Source organism: Pseudophryne corroboree, chromosome 5, assembly GCF_028390025.1.
Source record: "Pseudophryne corroboree isolate aPseCor3 chromosome 5, aPseCor3.hap2, whole genome shotgun sequence".
Taxonomy (NCBI): domain Eukaryota; kingdom Metazoa; phylum Chordata; class Amphibia; order Anura; family Myobatrachidae; genus Pseudophryne; species Pseudophryne corroboree.
This window is the reverse complement of record NC_086448.1, coordinates 612,979,149-612,985,984: the sequence shown is the minus strand read 5'-3', so window position 1 is coordinate 612,985,984 and position 6,836 is coordinate 612,979,149.

Sequence of the window (6,836 nt, the reverse complement as noted above, 5' to 3'; positions counted from 1 at the left end):
CCTTTGGTATGAGAGGCAGAGGAGGGAATACATAAACCGACTGGTACACCCACGGTGTCACTAGAGCGTCCACAGCTATTGCCTGAGGGTCCCTTGACCTGGCGCAATATCTAGTTTTTTGTTTAGGCGGGACGCCATCATGTCCACCTGTGGCCTTTCCCAACGGTTTACCAACAGTTGGAAGACTTCTGGATGAAGTCCCCACTCTCCCGGTGTCGGTCGTGTCTGCTGAGGAAGTCTGCTTCCCAGTTGTCCACTCCCGGAATGAACACTGCTGACAGTGCTAAGACGTGATTTTCCGCCCATCGGAGAATCCTTGTGGCTTCTGCCATCGCCATCCTGCTTCTTGTGCCGCCCTGTCGGTTTACATGGGCGACTGCCGTGATGTTGTCTGATTGGATCAGTACCGGCTGGTTTTGAAGCAGAGGCCTTGCCAGACTTAGGGCATTGTAGTTCCAGAATATTTATGTGTAGGGACGACTCCTGACTTGACCAAAGTCCTTGGAAATTTCTTCCCTGTGTGACTGCCCCCCAGCCTCGAAGGCTGGCATCCGTGGTTACCAGGACCCAGTCCTGTATGCCGAATCTGCGGCCCTCTTGAAGATGAGCACTCTGCAGCCACCACAGTAGAGATACCCTGGTCCTTGGTGACAGGGTTATCAGCCGATGCATCTGAAGATGCGATTCCGACCACTTGTCCAAGAGGTCCCACTGAAAGGTTCTTGCATGGAACCTGCCGAATGGAATTTTGCTTCGTAAGAAGCTACCATTTTTCCCAGGACTCGTGTGCAGTGATGCACCGATACCTGTTTTGGTTTCAGGAGGTCTCTGACTAGAGATGACAGCTCCTTGGCTTTCTCCTGCGGGAGAAACACTTTTTTTCTGTTCTGTGTCCAGAACCATCCCCAGGAACAGCAGGCGTGTGGTAGGAACCAGCTGTGACTTTGGAATGTATAGAATCCATCCGTGCTGTTGTAGAACTTCCCGAGATAGTGCTACTCCGACCAACAACTGCTCCATGGACCTCGCCTTTATAAGGAGATCGTCCAAGTACGGGATAATTAAAAACTCCCTTTTTTCGAAGGAGTATCATCATTTCTGCCATTACCTTGGTAAAGACCCTCGGTGCCGTGGACAGTCCAAACGGCAGTGTTTGGAATTGGTAATGGCAATCCTGTACCACAAATCTGAGGTACTCCTGGTGAGGATGGTAAATGGGGACATGTAGGTAAGCATCCTTGATGTCCAGGGATACCATGTAATCCCCCTCCTCCAGGCTTGCAATAACCGCCCTGAGCGATTCCATCTTGAACTTGAATTTTTTTATGTATGTGTTCAAGGACTTCAAATTTAAAATGGGTCTCACCGAATCGTCCGGTTTCGGTACCACAAACAGTGTGGAATAGTAACCCCGTCCTTGTTGAAGTAGGGGCACCTTGACTATCACCTGCTGGGAATACAGCTTGTGAATTGCCTCTAGCACAGCCTCCCTGCCTGAGGGAGTTGTCGGCAAGGCAGATTTGAGGAAACTGCGGGGGGGAGACGCCTCGAATTCCAGCCTGTACCCCTGAGATACTACTTGAAGGATCCAGGGATCCACCTGTGAGCGAGCCCACTGATCGCTGAAATTTTTGAGGCGGCCCCCCACCGTACCTGGCTACGCCTGTGGAGCCCCCGCGTCCTGCGGTGGACTCAGAGGAAGCGGGGGAAGAATTTTGATTCTGGGAACTGGCAGACTGGTGCAGCTTTTTCCCTCTTCCCTCGTCTCTGTGCAGAAAGGAAGCGCCTTTGACCCGCTTGCTTTTCTGAAGCCGAAAGGACTGTACCTGATAATACAGTGCTTTCTTAGGCTGTGAGGAAACCTGAGGTAAAAAAAATTTCTTCCCAGCTGTTGCTGTGGATACGAGGTCCCAGAGACCACCCCCAAACAATTCCTCACCCTTATAAGGCTCTATGTGCCTTTTAAAGTCAGCATCACCTGTCCAGTGTCGGGTCTCTAATACCCTCCTGACAGAATGGCCATTGTATTAATTCTGGATGCCAGCCGGCAAAATATCCCTCTGTGCATCCCTCATATATAAGACGACGACTTATGTTCGCAAAATAGTATCCCTGTTTGACAGGGTTACAGACCACGCTGCAGCAGCACTATCTGCAGGCCTCAGTCTAGTACCTGAGTGTGTAAATACAGACTTCGGGATAGCCTCCTGCTTTTTATCAGCAGGTACCTTCAAAGTATCCGTATCCTAAGACGGCAGTGCCACCTTTTTTGACAAACGTGTGAGCGCCTTATCCACCCTAGGGGATATCTCCCAGCGTAACTTATCCTCTGGCGGGAAAAGGTACGCCATCAGTAACTTTTTAGAAATTACCAGTTTCTTATCGGGGGAACCCACGCTTTTTCACACTTCATTCACTCATTTGATGGGGAAACAAAACACTGCCTGCTTTTTTTGCCCAAACATAAAACCCTTTTTTAGTGGTACTTGGGTTAATGTCAGAAATGTGTAACACATTTTTTATTGCCGGGATCATGTAACGGATGTTCCTAGTGGCTTGTGTATATGTCTCAACCTCGTCGACACTGGAGTCAGACTCCGTGTCGACATATGTGTCTGCCATCTGAGGGAGCGGGCATTTTTGAGCCCCTGGTGGCCTTTGAGACGCCTGGGCAGGCGCGGGCTGAGAAGCCGGCTGTCCCATAGCTGTTACGTCATCCAGCCTTTTATGTAAGGAGTTGACACTGTCGGTTAATACCTTCCACCTATCCATCCACTCTGGTGTCGGCCCACAGGGGCGACATCCCATTTATCGGCATCTGCTCCGCCTCCACATAAGCCTCCTCATCAAACATGTCGACACAGCCGTACCGACACACCGCACACACACAGAGAATGCTCTGACTGAGGACAGGACCCCACACAGCCCTTTGGGGAGACAGAGAGAGAGTATGCCAGCACACACCAGAGCGCTATATAATGTAGGGATAAACACTATCACTGAGTGAATTTTCCCCAATAGCTGCTTGTATACACATATTGCGCCTAAATTTAGTGCCCCCCCTCTCTTTTTAACCCTTTGAGCCTGAAAACTACAGGGGAGAGCCTGGGGAGCTGTCTTCCAGCTATACTGTGAAGAGAAAATGGCGCCAGTGTGCCGAGGGAGATAGCTCCGCCCCTTTTTCGCTGACTTTTCTCCCGCTTTTTTATGGATTCTGGCAGGGGTAATTATCACATATATAGCCTCTGGGGCTATATATTGTGATTATTTTGCCAGCCAAGGTGTTTTTATTGCTGCTCAGGGCGCCCCCCCCCCCCCCCCCCCCCAGCGCCCTGCACCCTCAGTGACCGGAGTGTGAAGTGTGTATGAGGAGCAATGGCGCACAGCTGCAGTGCTATGCGCTACCTTGGTGAAGACTGAAGTCTTCTGCCGCCGATTTTCCGGACCATCTTCATGCTTCTGGTTCTGTAATGGGGGACGGCGGCGCGGCTCCGGGAACGAACACCAAGGACGGGTCCTGCGGTCGATCCCTCTGGAGCTAATGGTGTCCAGTAGCCTAAGAAGCCCAAGCTAGCTGCAAGCAGGTAGGTTCGCTTCTTCTCCCCTTAGTCCCTCGTTGCAGTGAGCCTGTTGCCAGCAGGTCTCACTGTAAAATAAAAAACCTAACATATACTTTCTTTCTAGGAGCTCAGGAGAGCCCCTAGTGTGCATCCAGCTCGGCCGGGCACAGAAATCTAACTGAGGTCTGGAGGAGGGGCATAGAGGGAGGAGCCAGTGCACACCAGATAGTACCTAATCTTTCTTTTAGAGTGCCCAGTCTCCTGCGGAGCCCGTCTATTCCCCATGGTCCTTACGGAGTTCCCAGCATCCACTAGGACGTCAGAGAAAATGGGATGTTCTCTGAATGGACCTCAGTACTCAGTGGAATACCACAGGGATGAGTACTTGGGCCATTGTTGTTTAACATATTCATTAATGACCTAGGAGTGGGCCTGGAAAGCACAATGTCAATTTCGCAGACGATACTAAACTATGTAGAGTAATTAATTCCGACAAGGATGTTGAATCTCTACAGAATGACTTATCTAGACTTGAGGTCCGGGCAGATAAATGGAGAATGAGGTTCAATATAGACAAATGTAAAGTTATGCACTTTGGGACTAAAAACAATCAGGCAGCATATAAACTAAATGGGGAAAATGTAGGGATAATGGTAATTGAAAAAGATTTGGGGTGCTCATCGATAATAAACTTAGTAGCAGTACGCAATTTCAAAATGCAGCAACAAAAGCAAATAAGGTGTTAGCATGCATAAAACGGGGAATGGAGACAAGGGATGAGAGTGTAAATCTGCCACTTTATAAATTATTGGTACGGCCACACCTGGAATATTGTTTACAGTTCTGGGCACCTCACCATAAAAAAGATGTCTTGGAACTACAAAGGGTTCAGAGGCGAGCCACCAAACTGGTTAAGGGGTTAGAGGCACTGAATTATGAGGAAAGACTTAAAAGTTTAGATATGTTTACACTGGAAAAGAGGTGATTGAGAGGGGACATTATTAATATTTATAAATACATAAAGGGTCAATACAAGGATTTATCAAACGATTTGTTTATCAAAAAATTGCTACATAGGACACGAGGACACCCCCTGAGGTTAGAAGAAAAAGAATTTCATACACAATGGAGAAAGGGGTCCTTCACAGTAAGAGCAGTAAGGATTTGGAATTCTCTACCAGAGAAGGTGGTATTGGTGGATTTAATCAATACGTTTAAAAATGGATTAAATAGATTCCTGGCTGAAAAAGATATCCAAGGATACAGCATTTAATTATAAAGTTAAATACAGGTTGAACTCAATGGACATTTGCCTTTTTTCGACCTCAACAACTATGTAACTATGTCTAGTCTGCTTATATTTAACTGTTGCTACACTCCAGGTTATTGCCTTGTGGTCTCCAGCCTATTGTGTGAGCCCCTATTGCTAGAGGTTTAAGAACAGGCGACATCTCAATTACCTGCAAAAGAGTTCATTTCTATGGGAACAGAAGTGACCGTTATTAGCAGAAGACCCTCTCACCGGCTCCAGACATATTTAGTGCTGGAGTTACCTAACAAGCTCTATCTCAGTTGGCTGTAGCCAGGAGCTTTATCTTGATTTCCATTAAAGAAAATTATTTTAAACTTTACTATTGGTGGTACCTGGTTTTTACCCATCTTCGCTCAAGTTACCCTACTGCTCCTGAACAGTGCTGGCACTCTTGTGATCGGAGGGGCACTCTGTTGCACATTTGATTGACCTCTCCCTGTATTTAGCACTGCTGGAAAGAAGTCCATGATCTAATTTGAGCCATAGTTGGTATCCAAGTACTGGCTTCTCCACTGTATTCCTTATTGTCACAACCTATTCTGCATATTTCAAACTTCTAGCAGAAACTGATCAAGCACATACTTTTACACAGCTAAATACCAAATTGCTTCACAGTGGAAATTGATCACACCACCTTCATTACCTGCAACAATTAATGCTAATTGGTCCCCTTATCGAATTAAATGCATCACCTCGATCACTTTGTGAGGATCCCTTGGACTGCCCAATTTGAGGCTGAACCTCACTTAACTACTGTTTAGCTTCACCTTCCTTATACTTGAGTCTTCTATAGCACTATTTCAGCCCTCTTTTATCCCTTGCTGTTATTCCATTTTGGTCATATCATTTGTTTAGGTTTTGACTGCACTGTTCTTATATTCAGACGATTGTATCTAGAATTACTGTTTTATGACATATTACCCAATGTTAAAGTCAAAAAAATTCTCATAAAAAAAAAATAGAGGAAGTCACCTCTTTCAAATGTTATGGCCCCTTAGCAGCTACTATCATCTGATCCCCTGTGATCACCAGGCAATGGAGGTTATTCAGGTCGCATCTCTAATTGATGCAATCACAATAACCCCGTTGGCGATCCCGTCCTGCGTGTGCGCTAGTTACCAATGTGTTCTGATCGCATTGGCTGTGAACACCCCCTACCCCTAGAATGTAAGCTCTCACGAGTAGGGCCCTCTTCCCTCATGTGCTCACCCTTTTCTTCTTTAATAATTCTCAACTGCCCAAATCACAGTTTTTGGGCCACCTGGAACTTATCTCTGTCATTTACTGGTGTAGTTATGCTTAGTTACCCTGTACTTGTCCAAAATTGATTTCAACTGTAAGTCACTGTTTTGATTATGTGCATATGTACTCTGTAATTGGGCGCTGCGGAACCCTTGTGGCGCCATATAAATAAATGATAATAATAATAATAATAACACCTCTGCCTGATTGAGAGGCAGGTATTGGAGTGTGGCGGGGACGGAGCAAGCAAAATGGGGGCAGGTCCCCTGTGTTTTCTGGGCGGCTGTGCGATAACACACGCAGCCGCTCCGATCAAGAAAATGGCGGTGGACCACCTACATATTACATACGCAGCCTAGCTGCGGCTGCAGGGGGTTGTCCACAGTTGCCCGGACGACAGATGCTACAGTTGCAGCCACTGGGCAGGCTATTCAGCAGGCTGGGCAGCCTTGCCCTGTGATGGGCGGCCCCCAGTATGTGATAGAAAGAATTGCAGATTCTGCTAAAAAGCAGAATCTGCAATCCTTACTGAATAACCCCCTATATCACTAATTGATACCATGAATAAGCGAAGTAAATGTTTATATGAAGCAGGAAAGACCCAAAGTTTCATTGAGTCTCTTAGTGGACAGGTGGGTCTATTTACTAAACCTTGGATGGAGATTAAGGGGGTCATTCCGAGTTGCTCGCTCGCTACCAACTTTTTGCAGTGCTGCGGTCAG